The sequence below is a fragment of the Pinus tabuliformis genome, chromosome Q (assembly GCF_031772625.1).
Source record: "Pinus tabuliformis cultivar Carrire ecotype Pingquan chromosome Q, CPIR1, whole genome shotgun sequence".
Taxonomy (NCBI): domain Eukaryota; kingdom Viridiplantae; phylum Streptophyta; class Pinopsida; order Pinales; family Pinaceae; genus Pinus; species Pinus tabuliformis.
Genome location: NC_142296.1, coordinates 972,293,048 through 972,308,427, shown reverse-complemented (window position 1 = coordinate 972,308,427; position 15,380 = coordinate 972,293,048).

Genomic DNA, 15,380 nt, shown 5'->3' with positions numbered 1-15,380 from the left:
TTAGAGCAATGTCAGATGGAGACAGTTCCTCTACAAAGGTATCAGGAGTTGCAGAAGCAATGCAGAGAATTGACCATAACTGAGAATGAAAATTTTGATAAGTTCAGCAGGAGGAAGAAAAGCAGAGGAAAATAAAAGCCAAGCTAGATAAGGTCGTGGGCCAGGTCGATGCTATATGCTCTTTATACTCTGATGTCTTATCTTGCAGGTCTCCTGCAACAAATTATGGTCTGTTTTTATTAGAAAGATATTTGATGTTGAAGATTAAAGTTGTTAAGGCTGACAAGTCAGTTGAATTGAAGACAACTGACGAATTCATAAATTGCTGTAAGGAGCATGGGACAAAGGTCCAACGTCTCCTCTGTGAATTCTATTTGCACAATTTTGTATTAGAAGGGGAGGTGGATAATAATCCTAGTCCTTTTGTTGGGGATATTCAGTTCCAGGCGTTTGTTTCTTTTGCAGTAAACCAACTCAAGTGGTTTAAGGCTTATAACGCCTTTCAAAGAAAAGAACATGGAATGGATGTGTGGGTAAGAATTAAACCTACACACCCCTTGCAACTTTTTATTAAACACAAAAGGCTCATGACATAGGAGGGTGTAACTAAGATTATGGGGCCTATACATAAAGAAATCATGCAAACGAGAAGGGAGTATTTCCTATCCATTCAAGAAATATCCTTGATTGCATCCAAGCGGAGATGGACAATCTCAACCAATAGTGTCAAGGACAGAGAACTGTTTAATTACAGGAATTTTAAAGTTGTCGCAGGTCATTTTGTCACTTACAACAATATTATCTTGAGGGAAGGACCATATTGGTTGGGATGTCGATTTAGGAGTCCTATTATTTGGTACCCACCTGAAGGATGTCGTTCTGATTATGAGTTGCCTGAAGGTCATGAAGGGATAGCTTTTGTAGATTTAATACAAAATCACAGTTTTAGGTCAGATAAAGAAAAAGTCTTTCCTGCTTACTCTTTAACTACATTACATAATAACTATTTATGTTCACGAGGACGTGAAACAAGGTAAGTAGGGGAGAATGTTGGGTTGTGCAACAGGTATAAATTTACCCTTGATTACACTATCTTTTTCCTCCTTTTTATGCATTTTGTGCCATGACATAATAAGGTTTTGATAATATTTCGATAGAAAATGAATGCAACTGCTTTTGATGCGATTTGACTAACAAAACTAACTTTCGTTGTTTATTATGCAGAAATTGGCGAAGGGAACAATTGTTGTTCAAAAGATTGAACAACAAAGGCTAAACAGAGGAAACAGTGCGCGTCTTGTGCGGTCAAATCGAGAAGCAGATCAGGAGGATCAGCGCAAGATAGAAAGACTATCTGATAATAGCATTTAGTTGCGAATTCCTCAGGATCTCCTGATCCTGAGGAATCGCATTTATCTCTTTTCCTCTTTGGCTATAAGAAGGGAAAGATGCATAGAATAAGGGAGAACTTTTCACCTTTTTACTTCAGTTGTAATTTTAATATACAGAGCGTTATTCTAAAAGACATTGTGCTGTAATGACATTTGGATTTGATGAATAATATATAATTCGCGTTGCTGTTCATTTACGAGATTCTGAAGTAATCAAGCAGTATTCGCTGGCGGCTTGGGCCCAGTCACTGGTGGATTTCACTGTTGTTCCCTGTTTTATAGTTTACCTTTCTGTAGTTTAATTACTCTGTTTTATAGTTTTATGATTGATTTACTTTCACTAGTGTTGAGTTTGTATGTTCATTGCATTGGTTCTTATTCCTGTTGATTATTTCATTTATTTAATATCATGGATTGAGTTGATTAAGAATCATTTCTTGTTAATTGAATGCTAGAGTTTTATTGATTATATCAGATGTATTCCTTTTATGTAGAAGCCTAGATTCAGCTAAAAGAGCTCTGTTATCACTACGATGCACTCAGTTGATGTAATTGCAGTTAGAACTTTCGGTTAAGATTGGATTGTGATCTCGCTTAAGATTGAGTTTTGATGTTTGAATGAGTTAATTTCCTTGAAGTTACAAATTGGTAGTTTATGGTTTGATCCGTTTACTCTTGTATTGAAATCAATAAGTTATTTTAAAGCATTACTCTCTGTAGATTCAACGATTTACATCACTTGCACATATTGTGTACACTCTTGAAACAAAAAGACTTACCCAGGTTGATAATTAATGTGAGGCATTTAAGAGTTCTAAAAGACACTTTATTTGCCCCCAACAAAAGTCTTCCCCTTGGATATCCCCAGCAAAGATCTACTCATTGACAAATTGTAGATGGCATCTTCTAATGGGAAAACCAACAGAAAAAGAAGATCGATCATTCAAAAACAAATTAGACACATTCAGTGAGGCCTTCGAAACTGTGATCAATATGGAGAAATCTCAAATTTTCTTTTTTAACACTCCTTGCGCCATTTAGCTCCACATCTCATGTATTCTTGGTTTCGAAAAGAGCTCCCTTTCATCCAAATACCTTATTTCCCCCCTGACAAGAAATCCTCTCTGAGTGAAAGCATGGGAGGATCTCCTTTTGAATTTCGAAGCCAAGCTATCCAATTGGACATTCAGGGTCTTAAAATTTGCTCGGCACTTTACGTTGTTGTAATTCTTGCTCTAATCTTAGTCAACATGCCTATTGTCTGCCCTAGCTACTCCCAAATCTATTCTCATCAAATTGCGCAATATTCAAAGAAATTTTCTTTGGGGAGGAGCCTCTTTGGAAAAAAAGTGGGCTCTTGTCGCCTGGGATAAAGTATGTCACCCAAAATCTATGGGAGGTATAGGGATCACACACCTAGAAATTCTAAGTAAAGCCCTTAATGCTAAAACCTGGTGGCATTGGCTCAAAAACCCCTTAGCGCTTTGGAGCAGAATGTGGATTAATAAATACACTCTTGAACTTTCCCCCTCTCAAATCATCAGGTTGTTAGTAGAGCTAAAAGGTTCGCACTTGTGGAATGAGGTCTGGAGTAACAAAGCATTGATCCAAGATCATTGTTTCTGGGAAATTTGTAATGGCCAATCGGCTCTCTTTTGGGAAGACACTTGGAATTAGTGGCCCAAGATTTCAACCCTTCCAAACTCCTTACCTTATAGGTATCATCTCCATTAGCAGGACCCAATAAATGTATCTCATTATTGGCATCCAGAAACTCAGGCAACACATTGGCGGACATGGAAAAATCTCACTCTAAACAAGGGAGCAGTCTTCACTGATCATTCTCAACTTCTCAAACAAGATTTGGATTCAAGAAAAATAAAAATAAACTCATACCTGGATGTGTTCAAATGGGGCTATAGCCTAACTGGAACCTTCAATCTAAAATAGGCCTGAATTTTTTTATCTTCGGCTCCACTAGAGACAAAAACCTCAATATGGAATCATCTGTGGAAGTTCAAGAACTGCCTAAAATCTCAATTTTCCAATGGATTCTCCTAAAAGGTAGAATACTCACATGGGAAAAACTCCAAAGGCGAGTTTTTATTGGCCCATCCTTCTGTTATTTGTGCAAATATCAAGTAGAAGATATGAATCACCTCTTTCTCAATTGTGCCTTCTCCTCTGCAATCTGGGCTCAACTAGCAACCATTTTCAAACACTCCAACATAATGCCACCCTCAATCAGAAGCACTCTAGAAAATTGTATGGATCAACCTTTTCACATCCAAATCAACAACAGGGCATGACATCTACTTCCAGGCTTCATTGTTTGGAACATTTGGAAAGAGAAAAATGCAAGAATCTTCAAAGATCAATCAACGTCCATGGGAGATCTATGGAATCAAATAATATTGCAGCTCCAAGAGACAATGGCTTCTTTCCATTAGAGTCCCCAAGACTGGGATTTCCCTCAGGAGGAGAAATCCATTTTGTCCTCCTTGGTCCTCACTCCTAATCTCATCCCTACCCCTAACACTCTGGCAACCCATGTAGCTCGTAGCCCTAAGTTCCGGTATCCTCCCCCATATGGCTTCACAAATTTGAATTTTGATGGGGCTTCCAGAGGTAATCCAGGGCCGAAAAGTTATGGAGGGGCTCTTAGAGGTAGTGATGAAAAAAATCTCTATATTTATGCAAGAAAAGTAGGCATTACTTCCAACAATGAGGCTGAACTCTGGGGCCTCCAACAGGGCTTACAAGTGGCTTTGAAAGCAGGACTGCAACCAACTTCTTATTGAAGGTGATATACTTCTCATTATATCCATCTTGAATAGAAACCAAAATGGAACTTCAACTTCTAAAGTTTACAGAAGCTGTAGAATTGAATCTCACATTCAAAAAGTCGTTACCCTCATGCAAAATATTCAAGCTCTGGTTCTCTCTCATGTTCGTTGCTCAGGGAATAAACAAGTTGATCACCTAGAAAACTATGCTCTAGATTCGTATAGTCCAGCTTTTGAAATTTCTTGGACTCAATCTATTCCTAATCAATTGTAGACAAATTGTGAGGTCTTAGCCTCTCACGGTTTCTCCCCCACAGTGGGTGAGCAACCTCTGTGAAATCATGGAAATCAAGAATACAAGCCATCGAGCCTGCTATTTGGCCCTTCACATCAGTGCACACAAGTCATAGAATATGGCCATCACAATGGCATTAAGGAGGAAAATTTCCCACACCTTCCTTTTTCTAGATAATGATTGCTCTGATAGTCTGTGTAGCAATCTACCCATGGCAAGAATCATGAATGGCTCGCGCAACCCAATTCTATGGAGTCAACGTGTTTATAACCAGAAGGGAGAAATGGCCAACTGAAGGTACTTGACCAACCTTATAATCATAGAATCGAAAGTCACAAGTGGCTCAATCGAAAGGAAGTGGCTCTGGTCAATAGGTAGTGAAGGTGCAGATGAAAAAGGAGGGACGTTGAATGTTCAAATCGCGCAGGGAGTTAAATCAACAGTGTCAAGAAATCGAATTCACTCCACCTTTGACATTGACAAGCAAGAAAAGTTTCAAGTATTATTCTCTTCCAGGACCGACATCTAGGCTTATTCCTCAATGTCCAAAACTTATGAATTTTGCAGTAGCCATAGTTATGGAGTTTAATTCACTCATTCTCAAATGCATACAGATAGTTTTGACTTAAGGAAAAATATTAAGGCATTAGATTTGTGTTATTGGTCGGGTTTCCCATCGGTCCAACCATTAAGACATAGTTGTATTGGTTTTAACATCTTCCTAATATAATACTCAGTGGAACATTCACAATATATATATATATATATATATATATATAACAAGACATTTAACCATGGATATTTACCCCCATTTGTAAATAGGTTTTGTTACAATATCATGGGTCATTACCATGGCTTATCAATACCACTTTCCCAAAAGCCATAACTCATTTCAAAATCAAAATATCTTATTTTAATTTTATTTTATAACATTTGCATACCTACCCTAGGTAGGTTAATTTTTAATTTTATTTTTTATTTTTGGTCACAAAAAACTTTGACTATCAATTAGTTTTGAAAATTTTAAATAGATTCTATGAAGTTTATTAAGCTCTTATTATATTAAATTTTTATATTATTTTTTCATATTATATTAATTTAACATTATATTAAAGTATGTTTCATTTTTAAATGTGTTATTATTGTAACCAATGTACTTAATTATTTTATTGAACTCTATGGTCTCACATCATTATTGAACTATGGAGTCTCACTCACTATTGAACTCTGTTGTCTCCTTTGAGGTCTTTGTGGCTCGTAACTATGTCGTGTATTAATCCTAGTCTTTGTGGTTTTAACCTTGTGGTATTCAGGAAACAATTTTTCGGGTCTGTGGTGAAATCAATTCAAATTCAAATTTTACTCTGTGATGATACATACTTTGCGGTCATTGTGTTTCACACATTGAACTTTGTGGTATGCGGTGATAATTTATATTTGCAGTGTGTTCTGAGGCCGAAGCGATTATTGAACTAAAGTCTTTATGGTGCGAGCCAACAATGCATATGTTCCTAGTATATACACATATATTTGGCTTACAAACACTATATATTCTACCACATTGACACATAGCTCTCTACAATTGTGAAGTATGCAACATATACAAATATCTCTCTATGGTTCTCTCTCTACGGTGCAACATCCAAGGATTCATTCGGGCTTGGGGCTAGTCTCTTTTGGGTGTTGGGTTGGTTTCTCTCGAGTTTGTGATAACATTTATATGGTCTCTGCTAATTCTGCAAACTTGATGGCACTCAATATAACTCTGCTAGGAGCATATGTTCCCTCTTTCCTTCTTATTGTTAATTTTAGTTTATTGAAATTATGAGTACTTCTCCTGATATTTCTAAGCCCCCCTCTAGCAAAGGGAGGCCAAGCAAAATTTCCCTGGAGAGTCTTTATGAGTACATTTAATCTTTAGAAAAACAAAGAGAAGGAAGTCTTTATTAGCACACTGAATATCTAGAAAAACGATGGGAAGAAAGAGAAAACTAATTTAAATTAGAATTATTTACAATGCTTGACAACAACCACAAATCGTTAGCAAAACAAAAAATAGCGCTTGAGACTAAACTGCAAGGAATGAAAGATAGGCTACAAGAAATACAACACAAAAAACAATTAATGGTTGAAGAAAATGACACCTTGAGAGACAAGATTAAAAATCTAGAAGAAAACTAAATAATAACTTAGCCCTAAATAACACAGAAAATAAATTAGATTCAAACCCATAAAAGAGGAAATTAACAAACTAATTGAACTTGACCATGACTGTCATAAAAGAGCCTTAAACCTTGTAATTGTAGGTATAGAAGAGAAAAACAATGAGGACACATCAGAAATAGTAAAAGAACAATTGAAAATGAAATCTGAAATTTAAACAACTTATCTCACAGAAGCAAAAAGGATGGGAAAGATACTTGAGCATAAACACAGACTGATCAGTGTTAAGGTAAGTTGTAATGACCATAAATTAGATATACTTAGGAAATCCCCAAGCCTAAAAGGATCAAGAAATCTTTATAAATGAATATCTTATTCTAGAAGACCAAGTTGAACTTAGGAAAGAGGTCCAAAAGGTCGAGGCAAGAAAAGAAAGGAAATGGGAAATCATTAGGAATAGGAAAGCTATCATTAGAGATAGAGTCCAAAATAAGAGTGATAAATAAGGATTAGGATCACTCTCGATCCTCTTCTGAAACTATCATGGTTTTCCATGGTGTAAAGGTCATATGTTAAGTTGGATCCTGAGTGATATCGATCTTATTTTCTTAGTTGAAACTTGGGAGCATGATGAATCTAGGTGATCAAGTGCTCAAAAATTATGCTAAAAAATCAAAGTGTCAAAATATTGTTAAACTCGGCTTGAAATCGAAGAGCTCATCATTCTAAATCCAACGGTGCGAATGACACTCAAATCTAAGCTCGTTTGCAGAAGTTAGAGCAAGTTAAAGTTCAAGTTTGACTTGTCTACATGGCAGGATTGGATGACATGGCAAATCCCTTCAACAAATGAGGAGGCGTCAAGTGGTAGTCCGCCATTGGCCCCCACATTTCACAAATCACAAGTCGTAGGGAGAAAAGGTGTTACAAATCGTCCCTCGACAGGTTCAGGGTTGCGATGTGATCGAATATCGCATATCACAAACATGTCAGAATCGGCCTCGATAGGTACCAGGTTACAATGCAATGCGATGGATCACGGATTGCAATCGCATATCGCAGGTAAACACAAGTTTCACTTAAGACTGTTATTGGTTCTCCCCTCATTGTGAAATATGATAAGTCTCAGACGCGAGATGTTATGAGCCGCAATTTAATATATCGTTGGGTCCGTCGATATCGCAATTGCAACATCCCCGCCATGTTAACAAGACCTTCAGCCCACTAAACTTCGTCGATTACGATTTGTGATACAGACAACAGGTTATGGCCCATGGCGTGGTGAAATATTCACTTGGTTAGTGGATTTTGGAGCAAAAATGTGGGTTTTTGCTGGTTTTGGAGCAATTTGTGGAACAAATAGTGGGAGAACTATGAGAAGTCATAACTTCTTTAGTTCTTATCTAAATGGGATGCAAAAAGAGGCTAGATAGCCATTTTTTAGTATTATGAACTCATTGAGATAGGTTTCAGAGGCATTTGAGCATTGTAAACACACTTTTGTTATAATTTTGAGCATAATAGAGAGGCCCAAGAATTGGAAGCTGGACCAAGGAGACGTAGCCTAGGAGGGGTGAACTCCTCATCAAATATTTGTGTTGTGTGTTATATTTTGATGTTCTTTGTTGTTATTTTGTTGTTGTTCAACATATGTTTTATGTTAAATTGTTTATAACATTTACATAAGAAATTCTCATTGGAATCAGTTAATTAAGCAAACATGGTGAATCCCTAAGCACTTGATAAGAAAATGATAAGAATCTTGGGTTTTATTCTTAATGGGGAATTAGCACGAGATTACTAATTTGCTCCATTTTAGATCAAGTTGGTATCAGAGCACTGGTTTTTTCTTATTATATTAGCTTGTGCAAAGAAGGAGTATTGTTTGCTAGTTTTGTGTCATGCTATCAATGTTAAAACTCAAAAGAGGAGAAGAGAAGATGGTTGAAAGCCTTATAGTTGGCTCAAGGGGAAGAAGAGAAGTGTTTCCAAATTCCTCTACACCAGTACATCCTCAAGTTGCAGAAGTTGTAGCTGAGTCTTCAGAGACCATGTCTTGTGAAGGAGAACCTATCATGAGAGAAGATGAGAAGGCCTCCAGAAAGGATTTCTTTGAGATGACATACATGGTGAAGGTCCTCTATGAAGCGAGGAATAGCATATTGCAAGGAGGAAGTTCCAAACCTCCCAAAGGAGAAGGCTCTTCAGGAGGAGGTAATGGAAAAGTGGGTAATGGGAATGGAGACAAGCCTCCACCCTCTCCACCATCTTCTTCATCTTCTACTTCACAAGCATATTCACACTCTTCCACTGATACAACCCTTACTCATACTCATCATCATTTTGCAAAAGGAACTGGTAAATCACCTTTTCTAAAGCTTGATGTTAAATTCAAGTTGCCTATGTACAATGGAGAAGTTAATGCAGAAAAGTTGGATAACTGGATTCGTCAGTTGGAGGTGTACTATAGAATTCAAAACCTTCAAGAGGATGATATCAAAATTCAGTTGGCTTCATTGAGAATGGAGGGTGCAACACTCATTTGGTGGGAAGAAAGGACTCAAGACGAGATCAAAAGCATGGTAAGATCTCTATTACTTGGTTTGATTTCATTGCTGCTATAAAAAGATAATTCTACCCTTTAGTCCATATGCAAAAATCTATCATGAATTGGAAAAATCTTAGACAGTTAAAAGGTCTAAAATGTGCAAGAGTATACTCAAGAGTTTAGGAGAAGAGCTATTATGCTAGGAGTAGACTTGCAGTCACAAGATACTTTGCTAAAATATATAGGAGGTTTGCATAGCTATCTTCGACACACCATTATTATGTTTAATCCCACGAATCTTAATGAGGTTTGTGTTCAAGCTACACATCTCGAAGCAAGAGGGCAAAATGTACAAGAAGAAGGTAAGAAGAAGCCATTCCAAAGTGGTGAAAAAGGAAATAATTTTAAAGGAAAGAAGAATAAAAATGCTTCTGTTAAGGAAGAAGGGGAGAAACCCATGTGCAAGAATTTTTCCAAAGAGGGCCATGATGAAGCGCGTTGCTGGAAGCTTCATCCTGAATTAAGACCAAATAAATTTAACAATAAAGGGAAACATAATACCAACGTTGTTGTTGACTTGGGTTCTAACTCAGGTGATGAAACCAAGATTGCAACCATAGTCACTAAGGGAAAAGTCATGGAAAAAGCAAGCAAAGAGAAAGTTGCGGCAAGCACCAGCACAACAAATAACTCCAACAATGTTTCGAATGAGGAAAATAGAATTGAGTTGTTTTGCATCCGAGTTATTTCCAAACACACCAAGATTGATACGTTGTTTGAAACTGGATCCTAGGCAAATTTAATTTCTGCGGATTTGGTCAAGAAATTGAATCTGGAAACCACGCCTCATCATAAACTGTATATGTTGGGTTGGATAACCAAGGATGCCAATCTTCAAGTCACGCTTCAATGTGTTTTCAGGTTTGCAATTACTGCCAATTTCATTGATGAAGTCAAATTAGATGTGGTGCCGCTGGATATTTCTGGAATTGTGTCTATATGACAGGAAAGCCGTTTTCCATAGATTTGAGAACAAATATCATTTGTTCAAATATGAAGTGGAGTATATTGTGAGAGCCCATCGTAGAAAGTTTAATATGTTTTTAGCAAGCGCAGGGCAAATGAAGCGACTGGTCAATTCTAGCAAGAGATTTGTGCTCCTTATGATCAAGCAAAAGAATGACACAGAGCGTGAATCCTTTGTAGGCTGTGACGTGAAGTTGAAAGCTGAATTAGTTGATGTGGTCAATCAATATGGATATGTCTTTCAAGAACCAAATGGATTGCCACCAAAAAGGGGAATTCATCACAAAATTCAGCTACAACAAGACTGTCCACTCCCAAATATCGGTATGTATCGAATGTCAATTCTGGAAAAGTTTAGAAATTAAGAAACAAGTTGAGGAATTGTTAGATAAAGCTATAATTCATCCCTCTACTTTGCCATGTTGTTTACCAATTGTTTTGGTACCCAAGAAATATGGAACCTAGAGCATGTGTGTAGATTATCAATCTTTGAACAAAATTACCATAAAGAATAGATACCCACTCCCAGAATAGATGATTTGCTAAATCAGTTGAAAAATGCAAAATATTTCACTAAATTAGACTTGAGAAGTGGATATCTTCAAATTAGAATAGCTAAGGATGATAATTGGAAGACTCCTTATAAAACCAAACATGGATTGTTTGAGTGGCTGGTTATGCCTTTTGGTCTTTGCAACACTCAAACCACATTCATGAGAGTTATGAATGATGTTTTAAGATCCTTTCTTGATGTATTTGTAATTTTATTTGGATGATATTTTGATATTCAACAAATCACGAGAAGAACATGTCAAGCATGTGAGGAAAGTGTTGGATGTCTTGAAAAAAGAACAGTTATTTCTGAAGATGTCTATATGTGAATTTGGGAAAACTTCGTTAGTGTATTTGGGCCACATAGTTGGAGGAGGTAAGTTGAAGATTGACCCCTCTAAAGTTTCGGTCATTGTGAATTGGCCAATACCCAAATCAATCACAGAAGTAAGGAGTTTTCTGGGAGCAGCACAATACTGGAGGAAGTTCATTGCCAATTTCTCTTAAATAGCATCTCCACTACATGCTTTGACCAACGTGAAGGTCGTCTTCCAGTGGGGAGGAAAACAACCAAAAACATTTGATGCTTTAAAACAAAAGATCATCTCAGCCCCAGTTTTAGCATTGTCGGATTTGAAACAACCATTTGAAATACAAATAGGTGCAAGTGACTATGCCATGGGTGTAGTTCTTTTACAACATGGTAAGCCCATTTCATTTCATTCTGAGATTTTTAATGGTACTGTTATTAACTATCCTAAATATGATAAATATCTTTACGCATTGGTGCAAAATGTGAAGAAATGGAAGCATTACTTGATGGGAAAAGAAACCATTATTCACATTGATCATCAACCTTTGCAATATCTGCAATCTCAAACAAAATTGCAGTAATCAAGGCACTTTCATTGGATGGGATTCTTACAACAATTCCACTTGGTAATCAGGTATAAGACATGTATTTATAATAGAGTTGTTGATATGCTTTCTAGACCGGTTGTTGATGTAGCCATTTTACTCAAGAATCATTTTGTTTTGCCTTAAAGTTATGTTGAAAAATACACAAATGATGTTGACTTTCAAGAGGTATCTTCAAACTTGAGTCAAGGCCACCAAGTTGAGGAATTAGACTACCATGTACATGATAATTTGTTGTATCATTTGGAAAACTTTGTGTTCCACAGGGAGAGAGAGTAAATGTCAGAAGGGGAGCACGCACTTCTCTTATTGTTGGACATTCCGGTGTAAGTAAAACAATGGCAAATCTTCAGAGGTATTTTTATTGGCCTCGTATGTTTGAAAGTATGTCACATTTTATCAGAGGTTGTTCATTGTGTGCAGTCAGTAAGCCTAGTAATAGGAAACTAAGATTGTACACACCACTTCCAGTTCCTTTGCGTCCATGGGAGAGTGTTTCTATGGATTTTGTATGAGGTCTTCCTTTATCAAGGAAAGTTCATGATTATTTGTACGTATTTGTGGATAGGTTCAACAAGATGTGCATATTAATGCCTTGTAAGAAAAAAAATTACAGCTAAACAAACAACTCAACTTTTCTTTCAAAATATATGGGTTTATTTTGGATTACCTTCTTCTATTGTAAGTGATCGTGATTCCCGATTTGTTGGGAATTTTTGGTCAAGTTTATGGAACTTGATGGACACCAAGTTGAAGAAAAGTACAGCCTTCCATCCACAAACAGATGGTCAAACTGAAGTGGTTAATAGGACAGTTAATCATTTTCTAAGAGGATATTGCAGCAAACATCCTAAGATGTGGGATGAGCAGTTTCATTATATTCAACATGCTTACAACTGAACAAAACACTCTTCTACTCTAACTTCGCATTTTGAGGCATGTCTACATGATTCCTCAAAATGCCACTAGGAGAAGTTATAACTTCTTCAGTTCTTATTCAAATGGGATGCAAAAAGAGGCTTGATAGCCATTTTTGAGTATTTTGAAATCACTGAGACAATTTTCAGAGGCATTTGAGCATTTTAAACACACTTTTGCTGTAATTTTGAGCATAATAGAGAGGCCCAAGCATTGGAAGCTAGACCAAGGAGCCCAGGAGGGGTGAACTCCTCATCAAATATTTGTGTTGTGTGTTGTATTTTGATGTTCTTTGTTGTTATTTATTGTTGTTCAAGATATGTTTTATGCTAAATTGTTTATAACATTTACATAAGAAACTCTCATGGCAATCAATTAATTAAGCAAACATGGTGAATCCTTAAGCACTTGATAAGCAAATGATAAGCATCTTGGATTTTATTCTGAATGGGGAATTAGCACAGCATTACTAATTTTCTCCATTTCAGATCACTAGGGTCCCTCACCTTGATGGATTCATTCTCCGATCAACTTGGAATAGGAAATCCTCTCGTAGGGTTTTTGGTGGTATAGATTGTTATATAATGAACATTGTTTCTTATCACATTTGTCTTCATAAAATCAACCTCTTCAATTGGTACATTTGGATCGAGATCTCTGATTCTACCACCAATAGGATTTTTCTTACAATCTGTTATTTCGCTCCTATCAACTCTACCTCCTATAAGAAAAACAACTTGGATAAGAACTACCCTTTCAATACCTTAGAACAAGACATCCACAACCTAAGGAATGAAGGTAATATCCTTTTTCTTGGGGACTTCAATGCTAGAACTACTACTAACCAAGTTATTATATTAAGTAACAACTCTAAGCTTGACCCCTTATGGCTTGATGAATATGGTGACTTAGCTAATAGATTCAAAAGAAACTTTGAAGATATAACTGAGAACCTATTCGGTACCGAGCTCCTCAAGCTTTGTAGTTCCCAAGACATCATAATTTGTAATGAAATTAACAAATTGCCTTCCTCCGACCAGATGACTTGTATCCATGGGCTTGACAGTAGTGTTGTAGACTATGTGATATCTGACACCCATGTTCTTAATCATATTGCAAACTTTGAGTTGCTTAACAATTACAAGCCTAACTCTAACCACAGCCTATGTCCTTAACTCTCAATCTTGTCATGCATACCAGCCACAAGCAAGAGAACTATGAAACTCAAATTCACACTTGTTTTGGTAAGAGTAATATAGACCTCTTCCTAAAGGATTTAAAGAGCGATTTATGATTCCTGACAATTTATAATAATAAAATTGATCAAATCTATTACAATTTTACTACTACCCTTTCCACTACCATTAACAAATTCTCTATCGAGGTGTCATATAAAAAGAATAACAAAACTTCCAATCCTTGGTATGATAAAAACTGTAAAATTGCCAGGAAAGTGATCAGAGATGCTCCTAACGAAATTGTAAAGCTCAAAAATATAAGTATATACAAAGATCTTATCAAAAGGAAGAAGAGGTCATATATTAATAAGAGACAAGAGCATCTTCTTCACCTTTCTAAAGTTGCGCCCAGAAAGTTTTGGCAAAATGTGCTTGTTCGTAAAACAAAAGATAATCATTTGATCCCCTTAGAGAATTTGGACATCTATATTAAGAAGTTGTATGACTCCACAAACACCGCAGACATCATCTTAAACACTACTATTAAGGAGGATATCTTTTCTTTAGAAGATGTGGAGCTTGGGATTAAAAAGCTCACTAATGGGAAAGATAAAGATATTGAAGGATACCAAGCTAAAATCTTCAAAATGGGAAGGTTTATCCTCATCCCTCATCTCCACAAGCTTCTCAATTTGGCGTTAAAGCATGGTTTCCCTAAGCTTTGGACGCAAAGTCTTATTGTGCCTATCTTTAAAAGTGGGGACAAAAACATTCCCTCTAACTACAGGACCATTATGATTAGCCACATTTTAGCCAAACTATATGGGCTCATTTTGGAAAAGAATATTAGCCTCTAGCTTGAAAGCCATGGTAAAAGAGCTAAAGGGAAAGTTGGTTTTAAGATACATCACTCGACTATCAACCATCTTGTCACTCTTAGGATCATTGTCGAGGAGTGTCACAATAGTAAAACTGATATGTTCTATTGTTTTGTTGACTTTAGAAAATATTTTGACATTGTTCCTTGAGATAAGATTAACACCAATGAAGGGTTGTCTAAAGAAATTAAATGCAATATCAGGGTTAAGCAAGGATGTCCCCTATCGCCTACCCTTTTTGGCATTTACATCGATAAGCTAGAGAAGTGTTCAGAAACTGTGGATCGCAATGGTCACGAGCTTGTTGGTATAGTCATTACTCTTCTCCTTTATGCTGGCGATATCGTTCTTCGTTCCAGAAGCCATGATGACCTCGATAAGAAACTTAAGACTCTTCATGATTACTATTCCAAGATGGGTATGACAGTTAATACTGACAAGACTAAAGTTATGATAATTAAATACAAAAAGATCAACCATGGTAATTTTGTCTATGATAACAATTACTTGGAGCAGGTTTCTTCTTACAAATATTTAGGTATTGACATTCATCATCAACTCAACTAGAATTATAGCATTGAGAAAAGGATTATTAGAGGCTGGAAAGCTTATTATGAGCTTGAAAACAATTGTAAGTCGACTAATATTTGGATTTGGAGTAAAAAAAGGTTCCTCTTTGAGACTCTCACCACCCTTGTTATTTTATATGGATGTGAAGTTTGGGGTT